Source organism: Canis lupus, chromosome 37 (assembly GCF_003254725.2).
Source record: "Canis lupus dingo isolate Sandy chromosome 37, ASM325472v2, whole genome shotgun sequence".
Classification (NCBI taxonomy): Eukaryota; Metazoa; Chordata; class Mammalia; order Carnivora; family Canidae; genus Canis; species Canis lupus.
Window position 1 is genome coordinate 30397704 of NC_064279.1, and position 15052 is coordinate 30412755.

Sequence of the window (15052 nt, forward strand, 5' to 3'; positions counted from 1 at the left end):
AGTGGCAGGGAACAGGTAAGAATGTCATCAGTAAATGAAGCAGCCAACCCAGTTAGACAAACAAACAAAATGAATCCAAAGAAAGCATAAAAGAAATAAAGACTTTTCAGAACTAAATGACAGAACTAAAAGGATGAATTCAATGGTTCTCCGTTCCTTCCTCCTTTCCTTCCTTCTCTCTTTCTTTCTTTTTTCCCCATTCACCCTCGTGTATTACCTTCATACCAGTCTACTCCTCCAGCGTCAGAGGCCTATGGGCAGACGGCGACTCCCAGGCATCCCACGAAGTAGGCAGGGCACCTCAGAGGCAACCTTTACCCCCTCAAAACTGTCTCACGTTAGCAGTGAGGATTCTGGCATCACTCCAAATTGTCGTTTTCCTTACTCGTAGTTTAAGGCATCCAACAGTGGTTTCTTTAAATACAAAATGAGTTCTAGCAATCTTGGGGTGGAGTCCTTTGGGTTTTCTTCGTACAGTATCATGTCATTTGCGAAGAGGGAGAGTTTGACTTCTTTTTTGCCAATTTGAATGCCCTTTGTTTCCTTCTGTTGTCTGATTGCTGAGGCGAGCACTTCTGTACTGCGTTGGACAACAGTGGTGGAGGGGGCATCCTTGTGCTCCTGATCTAGGGGGAAAGCTCTCAGATTTTCCACATTGAGAGTCATATTCACTGTGGGCTTTTTGTAGATCGCTTTTATGATTTTGAGATATGCTCCCTCTATCCCTACACTGTGAAGAGTTTTAATCAGGATTGGATGCTGCATTTTGTCAAATGCTTTCTCTGCATCTATTGAGAGGATGATACAGTTCTTGGCCGACAAGCACATGAAAAATGTCCCACATCACTTGCCATCAGGGAAATACAAATCCAAACCACAATGAAATACCACTTGACACTGGTGTGAGTGGCTAAAATTAACAAGACAGGAAGCAACAAATGTTGGAGAGGATGTGGAGAAAGGGGAACCCTCTTGCACCATTGGTGGGAATGTGAACCGGTGCAGCCGCTCTGGAAAACTGTGTGGAGGTCTTCAAAGAGTTAAAAATAGCACTACCCTATGACCCAGCAATTGCACTGCTGGGGATTTACCCCAAAGATACAGATGCGGTCAAATGGCTGGACACCTGCACCCAATGTTCATAGCAGCAATATTCACAATAGCCCAACTGTGGAAGGAGCTTTGGTGTACATTGAAAGATGACAGATAAAGAAGCTGTGGTTTGGGGATCCCTGGGTGGCTCAGCGGTTTGGCGCCTGCCTTTGGCCCAGGGCACGATCCTGGAGTCCCGGGATCAAGTCCCGCATCAGGCTTCCCACATGGAGCCTGCTTCTCCCTCCTCCTGTGTCTCTGCCTCTCTGTCTGTCTGTCTGTCTCTCTCTCTATATATATATGTATATATGTGTGTGTGCTTATATATATATATGTATATATATATATCATAAGTAAATACATAAATACATACATACATACATACATAAATCATAAAAAAAAAGATGTGGTCTATGTATACAACAGGATATCACTCAGCTAGCAGGAAGGACGAATGTCCACCATTTGCTTTGACATGGATAGAATTGGAGGGCATTATGCTGAGTGAACTAAGTCAATCAGAGAAGGACAATCATCATATGGTTTTACTCATACGTGGAATATAAGAAATAGTGAAAGGGATTATAAGGGAAGGAGGGGAACTGAGTGGGAAAAATTAGAGAAGGAGACAAACCATGAGAGACTCCTAACTGGGAAACAAACAAAGGGTTTCAGAAGGGGAGGTGGGCGGGGGTTTGGGATAACTGGGTGATGGGCACTGAAGGGGGCACTTGATGAGATGAGCACTGGGTGTTATACTACATGTTGGCAAATTGAATTTAAATAAGATTATTAAAAATACAAAATGAAAATTTAAGAATCTAAAAAAATTAATCTGGTCATTCTCTAACATGGGTGATTTTGCCTACCACTTTCCAGATTGTTCCAGTGTAATTTGGATTATTCCAGAGCATATAGCAAGGAGAAAAACTCTCCTTTTTAAAAAAAGATCAGAGTTAACAATACCAAAACCTGACAAAGAAAACTCATGGAAAATAAAACTATAGGGGAATCTCAATTATAATTATCAATATATTAAAATAAAATATTAGCCAAAAGATTCTATTAATATTTTAAAGCAATAACACATGATTCCAGGTCAGATTCATATTAGTGATGACAGTTTGAATATTAGGGGAGCTAATACAATTTACCATTTTTAAATATAATTTACTTTAATAAATCACATAAAAATAATATGATCGTCTTCATGATTTCTGAAAGGCAATTGTTAAAATTCAACATCTGAAAAAAATTCTATGTCTGTCCTTTAAAAAAAGAATATATAGATATTTTCACATCATGATTTTATGTACCATAAAACTTTCTATGAGATGCACATACATACATTTTCATGTTTTTGTTTAGTTGATTATAAATATAGATATTAAGTATTAAACGTATGTTTTCCCCTATGGTGAATATAAGGAAAAGAAAGCCTCTTTCCCAAAATAGGCTATTCCAAATATCTCATAGTCGGATACAGAAATGATTTCAGAAGTGCCCACATGACTCAAACAGAACCAAGTAAGTGCTCACCTAGAACTGTAGGTTATACTTGGAAAGAGGCTTTTTCTGCTGTGGAATGTCATGAGTATGACCAGATTTGTGACTGCAGAGCCTGACCGAACCTTTAGAGGTGTGCAGCATCCAATGGGATGTACTCACAAAGTTGTTAGAGTTTCGGTCCTGCAAAATAAGAAGGATATGAAAGAGGCGGCTGGTGGCTCAGTTGGTAAGTGTTTGACTCCTGATTTCAGCTCAGATCATGATCTCTGGGTTGTGAGATTGAGCCCCACACTGGGTGGAGCCTGCTTAAGATTCTCCCACTCTCTCTTCCCTCTACCCTTCCCCTCTACTTCCTCTCTTAAAGAAAAAAAGAAAGAAAGAAAAGAAGAAAGAAAGAAACACATGAAAAAATTTCAGAATATAATCAAAATTAAGAGTTCACCAAATCCAATCAAAGGTTGAAAGGAGCACTGGGTGTTATACTATATGTTGGCAAATCGAACTCCAATAAAATAAATAAATAAATAAATAAATAAATAAATAAATAAATAAATAAAATTAAAATAAAAAAAAAACCTAATCTGATGTCAGAATTAAATAATGTGTAGTTTGAAAAGGGCTACCAGGCCATCCCATTTGACATGCATGGACTTGAAGTCTCTCTTGGTTTAATGGCCATGAAGGAGGGTTCTGTTTGTCTGTCTGGATGGTGAGAAACCGACCATCTCAGCAGGCTACTCCAGATCTTATGTCCTGGCTGAGACCTCAGGCTGCATGCAACCTCATTAAATATGGAAAGAAAAAGAATCTGTACACAGTGGATATTTTTAGCATTGGTAATGCTTAAGAGCATCTGAATACTTAACAGATTAACAGTCACCCCAAAGTAAAAAGGCTTTGGGGTAATTGATTTAGACTTGCGTTTTTTTTAGGATGAAAGGAACAAGAGAAGTCGACTAATGTTGTAAACAGTAAAGACCATTTCGGAGAATGTATGATTCTCCATATGTTCAGTTTTAATGTACTTGATTTATCAGAATAGTATCTAAGAACCTGGGAAGGTTTGTTAGACAGTTGAAGGACTTCAAAGGAAATTAAATCTATTAAATTTATAAATGGAGTTTAAATATGTAAGGGAATTTTACTAGGTTATACAAGCACTCTTAAGAGCCACTGTTGAAATTTGCTAGGTTTAAAAATAGATGATAAGATGTATAATTTAGTTTGTGAAGCATCAGGAAGAATTAGGCTTCTACATTTGTAACTTATTACGGTCCCTAATGTGACTAGAAAGGAATTTATAAGTTATTAAGGTTACAAATTTCTCTAAAGTCACATTTTAATTTTGTGTGTGCTGATTAGTCTCTGAGTAATCTTGTTTAAGTACAAACTACCCCCTTGATGGCATCAAAACGCTTGCCCTCCTGTGGAGATCACAAGCACCAAAGATCCACCAGCCTGGACGGCCCGGGGCCGTTTGCCACTGGAGAGGAGGCCTGCCCGGGAGCAAGGCCAATCCATGCAAAGGGCATCAGGAGAGGCAAAGATGATCTCTTTAAACCTCAGGGTCCCACCGTGCCTGAAGTCTGACTGCCCTGATTTGTTGTGAGTCAATACAGTCCTCCCTTATGCTTAAATTAATTTGAATTCACTTTTTTCTCACTTGCAAATAAAAGCTCAAGTGTTGGCAGCTCAGAGCATGTCCCCTCTTGTGACCTTCTCTTCTCTCCCAGCTTCGAAATCGACAGGTGACTGGAGGGCAACAAATGTTTGACCTTACGGGTCAGTCATCTGGACAGAAGTAGATTGGGACTAGAATCAGGCATGTTAAGCACTTCCATTATGTCAGTGGAACTCTTAGGATTGAGAGGGGGAAAAAAAGACAGCAAACCCAACAGGAGAGCAGACAAGAAGGAAATGGGCACATGAACAAATGGAAAAATGGAAAATGGACACGAATTCTATGTAATTCACAGAAGAAAGCTGAACTGGCATCAGAGAGGCAAATGTAAACAACCCTGAGATATTATTTCAATCCATCAGATGGTCAGAAATTCACAATGTTGATAAAATCATTAGTTGGTGGGGATGTGGGAAAACAAGAACTCTTTTTTTTATTTTTATTTATTTATGAGTCATAGAGAGAGAGAGAGAGAGAGAGAGAGAGAGAGAGGCAGAGACATAGGCAGAGGGAGAAGCAGGCTCCATGCACTGGGAGCCTGACGTGGGATTCGATCCCGGGTCTCCAGGATCACGCCCTGGGCCAAAGGCAGGCGCTAAACCGCTGCGCCACCCAGGGGTCCCGAAAACAAGAACTCTTGCACACTGCTGGTGGCACCGTAGCTGGCGTGTTCATTTGGAGAGCAATCTGGCAGGATTTTGTGAAATGGAGCACACCTTCATCCTCAGACACGGGTCGTCTACTCCTGAGTCTGTATCTCCTCAAATTCTCTCTCAGATGCCCAAGAGACCATGTACTTGTGGTTTGGCTACAGCGTTGGGGGTTCCAGGGGTTAGAGACCACAAAGATGTCCGTTTAAAAATGTGAGAGTAAAGATAAGTGAAATGTCCACCGTATTACATTAGTCTCTGTGTAGAAGGAAGGAGAGGGGAAGGAAGGAATTGGCTCTGCAGATGGCAACATGGACAGAGCTCAAACCCGGGGGTTAGCTGAAAACGAGTACAAGCAGAAATGATGTGGGGCATGATATCCTTTAAGTACTTTTTCTAAAACAAAAAGCAATACTCTATGTTTCTCATGGACACACATATAAAGAAACTTACCAAAAGTCATTTGGGAAAGCATAAACACACCAGACACACGGAAGGGGAATGAGACTGGGGACCAGGAGGGCAAAGAGAGGAAAATAAAATAAACTAAAATAATAGAAGAGGGACCGCAACAGAGAGTAATGGTGATTATATCCCATGAAATTAGGAGCACGATCGGCTCAATTCTATGCATCTAATAGATCTTCATGATCATAATTTGAAATTGAAAGAGGAACAGACTGAAAGCCAATGGAAGTAATATTTCCCCCAAAGGAAATCTGGGCATATAAGCTCAACGGAATGGCCAGCAAGCACTACAATTTACCGTGGATGTTAACCGTGGAGTAAAATGGAAGTTTATGAAATAATATTTTGTGGCCATGACAGAGAGGAAATAGAACTCAGACTTACATAGAAACTAAGATTGCAACCACATAAAAAGGAGGAAAATGCATGAGAGCATGAGGAAACAGAAACAGTTGTGTAAGGAAGGGGATAAGGAGTAAAATTTCCTAGAATAAAAACTCATTCAAATATTTTTGAAAATAAGACCTAACACAACATATGAACAAAAATCATGAATATTTACCATTTACATTGACATGGATGGAACTGGAGGGTGTTATGCTGAGTGAAGTAAGTCAGTTGAAGAAGGACAATCATCAGATGGTCTCACCTATACAGGGAATGGAAGAAATAGTGGAAGGGATTATAGGGGAAAGGAGGGGACCTGAGTGGGGAAAAGTTAGAGAGGGAGAGAGAACATGAGAGACTCCTAACTCTGGGAAACACACAGTGTTGAGGAAGGGGAGGTGGGCGGGGGGATGGGGTGACTGGGTGACAGGCACTGAGGAGGGCACGTGATGGAATGAGCACTGGGTGTTATACTGTATGTTGGCAAGTTGAATCTAAACAAGATTTTAAAAAATCTTCACACAAAAAAAAAAGAACAAAAATCAGGGGCGCCTGGCTGCCTCAGTCCAGAGGGCATGCAACTCTTGATCTCAGGGTCATGAGTTCAAGCCCCACACTGAGCATAGAGATCACTTAAGCAAATTAAAACTTAAAAAAAAAAAACTACATAAAAAAGAAAACAAGAACCATATCACAATCAGCCTTCTTAGAAGCCAGATATTTGTTTTGGCCTCCTTGTCCTCAAAGTTGTAGTCGCTGGTCTTGTACCACATGCCCCCAGCAACCCCTCCAAGTGCTGAAGGCCCAGGTGCTGAGAGAGACCTCGAGGGATGAGAAGAAATTCGGCCAGGTGCTGACACCTCTTCTAGTCAGGTGCACTTATGTGAGTATCCATGATGTTAATTTTCTGTGCCCTTTTGCATCTTGGAAATATTTCATGATTAAAAGTGAAAATAAGTCAGTGTGGTAAGACAAAACATGCTGAGCTCGGAACCTGGCCTGGAGCAGCCATGCAGAAAACTTTGATTCTTGTTACCATCCATGGTATCACTCCTCCTGGATTCCTGGGGACCTTCCAGGAGGTCTCAGGCATACGTCATCCCTCTTCTGTCAACACTTGTCACTCCTTGCCCTGCTACTCCAGACTTGCCTACTGCCATTGTTACAAAGGTCAAGCTCTTGCCACAATTATTGGTCATTTCTGTTCTCAGTGGATGGTGGAAGAGACCTATCCACCTGGGGCTGAAACTATAGGAGAGAAGCAGCCCCAAGGGCACAACCACCCAGGAGCTTGTTCCCCAGGAACAGCAATGCCCCCATTGCTGCAGCCACCACTGAGGGCCCTGATGCAGGTCCCCCAGGCATCAGCAGTTTGTTCTCAGCCCATGGGGCTTCTTGATGTCAGCAGTCTGAGAAGCCTCTGAGCACCTCCTGTGACTTTGGGATATTCTAGTAAAAAAGGTCAAATGTGGGAGGGAAAATCTGGAACTTTACCCCCAGCAACTGGCTGACAGCCGCCTCTCTCCTAATGCTGCCTGGAGGAGACTCAGTGTGTGCTTCCAGCAGAGCCCGTAGAGTTCTTGGGGGTGTGGGAGTCAGGATGAGAGAGGAAGACAGGGAGAAGCTCCTCTGCTGCCCTCTACTGAACAATCCTTCCCTAGCCTATGAACAATCTGGTCGCACTTTTTGTTGCCCACTGGTGGATACCCCAAGACTCCAAAACAGAAAATGACAGGATACAAATGCAGGCATCATTAGCCCAGGATATAATAGATGCCATGCCCTGCTGGAAGCCACGGCTCTTGAACCTTGGGTCTTTGTGTCACTCTTCAGATTCCTTTAGTTCTATGATATCCTTCTCTCTCTAACTTCTCCTCCTCCACTTGTTCTTCATTATCTATCTGATTGTTGACCACACACACATGCTGAGTTCATAGAAATTTCCAAAGCTTCCCTGAAGATACAGTTAACAGGTTCCCTGCTTCTGAAAGAGCTTCCAATTTAGTTGGGAGAATAAGAAACCCCATGAGACGTTACGAAGCAACCAGTGCCCCTGTGTTGAGCATCAAGTGAAGGTCGCTCAAACTTTACAAACCCTGATGATACCCAGGTCTTAGGGCATTTATGGCCTCCTTGGACAGTGATGAAGAGATTGGTCCATCTCCTGACCAGGTGGAAACTCAGTCCAGGGCTTCAGGAAAGGTGAAAGGTCATTGAGGAGGCTCCAAGGTCAAGGTGGTCATGCAAGCTCCAAATGGCGCTAGAGTTTCTTCCTTTTGACCACTCAATTGCTAGCATTTTTCCAGAACTGAAAACGAGGAGGAATGCTATAATTACACAGAATACGAGGGGGCCTTTCAGAGAGGGCCTCCAACTAACCCAGCACTAACGCAGAAATCATCATCACAGAGTAACTGAAGGATTCCCACCTTCCCAGTCTTGTTCCCACACAGATTCTTACAAGCGATGTTAAAACAAGAGGTCGTCATTTTAACATTAGTCTCAGGATGTACTTTCTGGACAGAGTCCCTAAAGTTTCCCCACAGGAGAGGAGGGTTAGTGCAGAGCTGCTGAGGATGCCCTCCAGACTGACAGTTCAGATGCCCTGAGGGATGATCCTGAGGGTCATCAGGATTTTCCTCCTTTCAAATGCCAGGTAGCTTATATATTTTAGGATCCTGGCTTCTTCCTTACCTATCAAGTTATTGCTGAGACTATCTGAATAAGGCCCAGATTCATCCTTCTAACCAATGAAAACAAAAAGACCTGGATTTGCCCCCCATATACACACTCCTTCCATGCTTGGCAAAGAACGTTTCTGCTCAACGTTAGTTCATAACGTGAGAAGTCATGGGTGTTGGAGCTGAAGGATGGAGGGCAATCAGGGCTCCTAAAGGACCAGGAGGAGCCGTTATAAGGACAGCAGGCTTTCATGGAAGCAGCGTCACGGCCACCCATGGACGGCCTTCAACGAAGCACACAAACTACAGAGGTGACCGATGAGAAAGAAATGAGCAAAAAGTGCACAGGAGGTAGATGGCATCTCAGTCCATGATCTTCCTATTTGGGTGAGAAAGCTAGTTTCTGAAGCATAAAACATGGTTCATGTTCATTTTGAGTCCATGTGAAATTTTTCCTGCTAGTAATATTTTGCTTATTCTAATTTCTGGTGGTTGGGAATGTTCTCTGTGGGTTAGATTTATAAAATATTTAGCCTGATTCTATAACAATCCTCTCCTCCAAAAAATAAAAATGTGCTTAAATCAAACCAGGAGGCGGCTCCAATCATCTCTGACAATTAAACTCAGAGTGATTTTTTAGTATTTCCCTTGAAGGCGTGTCTAGAATAATTTGGAGTCCCTGCAGTTTAATCTAACAGGTGTCCTGATTATTTTTGGTCTCTGGTCCCAAAGCTGCCAGATTCAGTTTATCTAAGAATAGGTGTGGCTAGAGACTCTAGGGACACTGGTCCCTTCCTTGCCTCTAATGGTTTTGGATGGATTTTCCTGCCCATTTTAGGTTATTGCAGATGTTTTTTTTTTTAATTTTAGTACAAGCTTTTGTAAATACATGTAAAGCAGCAAAGGAAAATGAAAGAATTGATCAGAAGCAGATGAGGGAAGCTAATCCATATTTCAATGAGGCGTTACATAATCAGCTCCCAGAATGAAAACGCTTCTGTCTCTGATCACAAGGTGGCAATAGTACCCCACTCATGTAATATAGATGAAGCCGATCCCCAGGAATTTGCCACCACTCACCAGAAAGGTGAGTGTATACAGCAGGTGCATGACACCCTTTCCTTGTTCCGGCCAAGATTTTTTGAATGAAATTGAATTAACTGATGAATATTCACGGCGTGTGACTCTAAAGGAAGCCCAGGGACTCCGGGCATCGATGCAGACCTCTCAGGATTACTCCAACACACAGTCGAGGCTTCCGGAACAAGATGGAATCTTGAGTGTGGCCCTGACACGTCTGGGGTTATGCTGGCTTGGAGAGCTCCAATAAGCCATGGCTCTGGAAGCTTCCCAGATAAGAATAGTCTAAAATGCGCTCTTTTATTCTTTTTTTTTAATATTTTTTTTATTTATTTATGACAGTCACACAGAGAGAGAGAGAGAGAGGCAGAGACACAGGCAGAGGGAGAAGCAGGCTCCATGCACCGGGAACCTGACGTGGGATTCGATCCCGGGTCTCCAGGATCGCGCCCTGGGCCAAAGGCAGGCGCCAAACCGCTGCGCCACCCAGGGATCCCTTTTTTGTTTTTAATATTTTATTTATTTATTCATGAGAGACACAGAGAGAGAGAGAGAGAGGCAGAGACACCGGCAGAGGGAGAAGCAGGCTCCCTGCAGGAGGCCCGATGTGGGACTCGGTCCCAGGACCCCTCCGGCCCTGAGCCGGAGGCAGATGCTCAACCCCTAAGCCCCCTGGGCATCCCTAAAATGGGCTGTTTGTGGCCAGTTAACCACAGTGGCAGGGGTTCCTCAAGCCAGCCTCATTCTCTGCTGTTCTTGAAGACAGTGAAGCAACAGAACTCCCGCTGGCCTGAGTGAACCCTACCTCCCGCCAATCATACTGCCTCCCTGAGGCCCCTACTCTGACCCCTCAGACTCCACATCCTCCCTGACTTGCAAGTGGCTGTCATACTTTGAGAAATAGTTTGGGACTGCGGCCCCATCCTCTCTGGGTGGCAGCTCCTTACCCGTTTCCCTTGAAGTCACTGATGCCCTCTCCCTGGGCTGGGTCTTTCTGCTCCCAGCCTGCTTGTTGGGTCGGGACACTGGCATAGCTCACCCCCGGAAGCCCCCTACCCCCGGACTTACTGAAGCCGTTTTAATTCTTAAATTTTTTAAAAAGTGCATTTCAATGTGAGGCAATTAACTCGAGTTCTTTTCAACAACTGCGGGACTAGAGTATCGTTGCGAGCGCGTGCTTCTTCCTCTCACCTGGCCTAGTGATAACCCAGCATCCGCAATGTCGGTTTAGCTCAGTGAGATTCGGTGCGTAGGTGTTTTTCATTCATTCAAAACATAATCTCTCATTTTTCTCTCCGATGAGAATATATAGACCACTGTGCATCCACCTCCCTTCTCACCAAGCTCCTTCTCTGCAGCATGGCTTTGTTCTTTAACGGCTCGATGCACCACCCCTTGAAGAGGTCGCAGGCCCCTCTGTGGTTCTCAGGACCCAGGCTCGTTCGTCACCCTAATTCAGAAATTTCCCGGCAGAGTGTTCTCAGGCCAGTGGCCCAGCCTAGCTGAAAAGGAGCCGGGCTCATCCGTGCAGAGCCTGTGGCGGGGCCAAGCACAAACAGGCGTTCACTGTTCCGCTCTTACTGTTCCATGACGTCTGGCAGTAGTTTTTCCATGAGTTGAGCATCTGTCTCTATCCCAATGGTTTGAGAGCCATGATGTTGCTGGCCCTGGAAGGCCGCCCCTCTCAGGCCTGGCCGACTCCTAGACAGTGAAAGACTCACCTGAGAGCACGCCGTGCACGTGCAAACCCACCAGTCCAGAGCTCTCATCCCCTACTGCCTTTCCTGGCTCGCACAGGGCTCCCACACGGTGCCCCTATGCCCCCCTCCTGATTACCCCAAGACAGGTGCGGGCAACTGGCTACAGCCCCAACACTCAGAGCTTGCCCAAGTCAGTCAACCTAGCCAACCCTAAATCTGCGCTCCCTGCCTTGCATGTTCCTTCCTACAGAAACCACAATAAGGGCTCTTGCCCCTGTTCTCTCCACCCCCTTGCCCCCCACTCCGCCTCTAGACCAAGTCTGGTGCTTCCCCCTCTGGCCTTGTGTCAAGTGGTGAGTCCCGTCCCCTTGGGGACTGTGAGTAACAAACTCTCTGTTCAACGGCAGTCATCTCCTGGTCTGCTGGCCTCATCACCCCTGAGCAATAATAAAACCTACGTTTCAAAATATTTTAAAGTTCAAGGCAGCCTTGAAATATTGATATTTTCCATGGTGTTAGAATAAAACTCCATATACAGACATGACTGCCGATATAATGTGTGGAACTATTATTTAATATCTGTTGCAAAATAAACACAATTTGGGGAATAACAATAATTTAGGGTGACCTTTCATTTTTCCTGACTTCATCACCTCTCAGAGGAGTCCGATCCACGTGCAACCATAAAAACCAGAAATCACAGGGGGATGGTGATCAGGGCAGTGACAAAGGTGGCAGGAATCACCGGGCCGTACAGGGGGAGGTTGACCCGAGGGTGAGGCTGCCATTGCTGAGGGACTCCAACATTTTTATTTTCTGTGTGGGGTCTGCATGTCTTCACCTCTACGCCCGCGTAGATGGAGAGACTGAAAGATCACTCTTCATGGCCGACTAGCATTTCCTCGCTGAATTCGAGCAGGCCAAGGCCAGCCGGAGGCACACGGTCTGCGGGGCACACAGTCCCTCTGGGTCGCCTGCCGTGCCAGGGCTGTGGGCACCCAAGGTCGCGGTTCTGCGGCCCACGGCGCAGGCTGCGGGACCGCGGGGCACAGCGCCCACCTGGCGATGAAAACCACGAGCCTTTGGAGATCTTTCAAAGGCCCTGCTATCTGGCCGTGCGGGCGCCGGCGCCGCCGAGGGTGGTTTCCAGCCCGCACACTGGGCTGCGCTACCCCCCCCGCCAAGCGCTGCACCTGCGCAGCCCCTGCTCCCCGGGCCCACCCGCTCCCCCGGCCCACGCGCTGCACCTGCGCGGCCCCCGCTCCCCCAGCCCACCCGCTGCACCTGCGCGGCCCCCCTCCCCCAGCCCACCCGCTGCACCTGCGCGGCCCCCGCTCCCCCAGCCCACCCGCTGCACCTGCGCGGCCCCCCTCCCCCAGCCCACCCGCTGCACCTGCGCGGTCCCCGCTCCCCCAGCCCACCCGCTGCACCTGCGCGGCCCCCGCTCCACCAGCCCACCCGCTGCACCTGCGCGGCCCCCCTCCCCCAGCCCACCCGCTGCACCTGCGCGGCCCCCGCTCCCCCAGCCCACCCGCTGCACCTGCGCGGCCCCCCTCCCCCAGCCCACCCGCTGCACCTGCGCGGCCCCCGCTCCCCCAGCCCACCCGCTGCACCTGCGCGGCCCCCGCTCCCCCAGCCCACCCGCTGCACCTGCGCGGCCCCCCTCCCCCAGCCCACCCGCTGCACCTGCGCGGCCCCCGCTCCCCCAGCCCACCTGCTGCCCCACCTGCTGCACCCGCACGGCCCGGGTTCGGGGCACTCGCCCCCACGCGCGGCCACAGCACAGTGCGGGGTCAGGCTCCAGGAGGACGCACGGCGCCCCGCTCACCCCAGAGGGCAATCGCGCCTCCCTGCCGACCGGCCGCGTGGGCGCATGTCCAGGACCGTCCCGCGGGTGCCGCGCCTCCGTGACTGGGTCGCGGGACCCCAGCTTGCGAAGGGTCCACATTCTTTTTATTACGGAAGAGGTTTCAGGTTGTTGCGATCACAGCGTCTCCGTCCCCTACATCCTGAGCAGCTGGAGCAGGAGCAGGAAGGACGCCCCGCGGGGGGTGGGGGGACCCCAGCCGAGCGCAGGCTGAGGTGCGCACCCGCAGGTCGTTGGCTTCTACATCTACTTCCTTATCCTTTGAACCATGGATGTATCTATGAAGAAAGGGACAAGGGAGGGTGAAAAGGCAGGAGTGGGGGCTCCTCCACCTTCTGGCGGGCGCAGGACACCGCCGTGCCCATCCTGCGGGTGCCAGTTAACAATCCCAAACCAAAGGCATGAGGCAGAGGACAGCTGAACCATCACCAGGAACAAATAAGCTCTAGTAGGTTCATTCTTCCGCACTACCACCTGCTCCTGTTCTGCGTGCAGCCGCAGTCCTAAGATTTAAAACCATGTCTCAGATTTATAATATTAACGTTTTAACAATGGATTTTGCGATCGTTTTTACTTTCTGAATCACATGATTATAACGTGTGTGTTATGCCTCGCCTTCACCAAACATGCGCACACACACGCATGGTTCAGGCACTGTTTTAGGCCTTGTGGATACAGATATGAAGATGACAGGCAGGTCCTAACTCTGATGGAGGTCATCAGAGTGTGTGTGTATGTGTGTGTGTGTGTGTGAGAGAGAGAGAGAGAGAGAAAGTAGAGAAGGCTAAGGAGGGGTGACAGACAATACAAATAATAAGTGTGACCTGATGTGGAAAAACAGTCTTGAACATGTAGTTAAGGATCTAGAGGGACCCCCTCCCCCCCACCTGGCAGTTAAGTGTCTTCCTTCAGCTCAGGTCATGACCCTGGGGTCCTTGGATGGAGTCCCACGTTGGGCTCCCTGCATGAAGCCTGCTTCTCTCTCTGCCTGGGTCTCTGCCTCTCTCTGTGTCTCTCATGAGGAAATTAATACAATCATAAAGAAAAAAAGGAAGGAAGGAATGAGGGAAGGAATGAGGGAAGGAAGGAAGGAAGGAAGGAAGGAAGGAAGGAAGGAAGGAAGGAAGGAAGGAGGGAAGGAGGGAGGGAGGGAGGGAGGGAGGAGGAAGGAAGGAAGGAAGGAAGGAAGGAAGGAAGGAAGGAGGAAGGAAGGAAGGAAGAAGGAAGGAAGGAAGGAAGGAAGGAAGGAAGGAAGGAAGGAGGAAGGAAGAAGGAAGGAAGGAAGGAAGGAAGAAGGAAGGAAGAAGGAAGGAAGGAAGGAAGGAAGGAAGGAAGGAAGGAAGGAAGAAGGAAGGAAGGAAGGAAGGAAGGAAGGAAGAAGGAAGGAAGGAAGGAAGGAAGGAAGGAAGGAAGGAAGGAAGGAAGGAAGGAAGGAAGGAAGGAAGGAAGGAAGGAAGGAAGGAAGGAAGGAAGAAGGAAGGAAGGAAGGAAGAAGGAAGGAAGGAAGGAAGAAGGAAGGAAGGAAGGAAGGAAGAAGGAAGAAGGAAGGAAGGAAGGAAGGAAGGAAGGAAGGAAGGAAGGAAGGAAGGAAGGAAGTCCACCCATGTCGTTCAGTGGGCTGGCCCTTCCCCCCACAACCCTGTCCCACAGCAGACGCCCACCCGGCCCCACGGGGCAGCGGCCGCCCTCGGGGTGATGGCTCAGGGTGAGCAGGAGACTCAGGCCCGCGATGGGAGGCCTGCGCGATGCGCCCCCGCCGGAGGCTCCCTGACCGCCTGCTACTGACGTGACCCCACAGCTTTCCTTTTCTCCCCTTTTTGTTTAAATGGGCTCAGCGCGGGCTGGGGCTGACGGCCCGAAGGGAGGCCCTGCCCGCGCCCGCGCCAGGCCTCACGCGGCCCCCGCGCCCCACCCCCCCGCCCCGCCCCTGCTTCCGC

The 15052-nt window shown here is 47.8% G+C and overlaps 1 non-coding gene across 1 annotated transcript; it reads right to left on the reverse strand.

The window, feature by feature from the left end:
* Positions 1-254: 254 nt before the first annotated feature.
* On the reverse strand, positions 255-401 carry LOC112656840 (U12 minor spliceosomal RNA). Its single transcript, XR_003134703.1, has one exon. It is a non-coding gene; the product is annotated as a U12 minor spliceosomal RNA (small nuclear RNA).
* Positions 402-15052: the final 14651 nt, after the last annotated feature.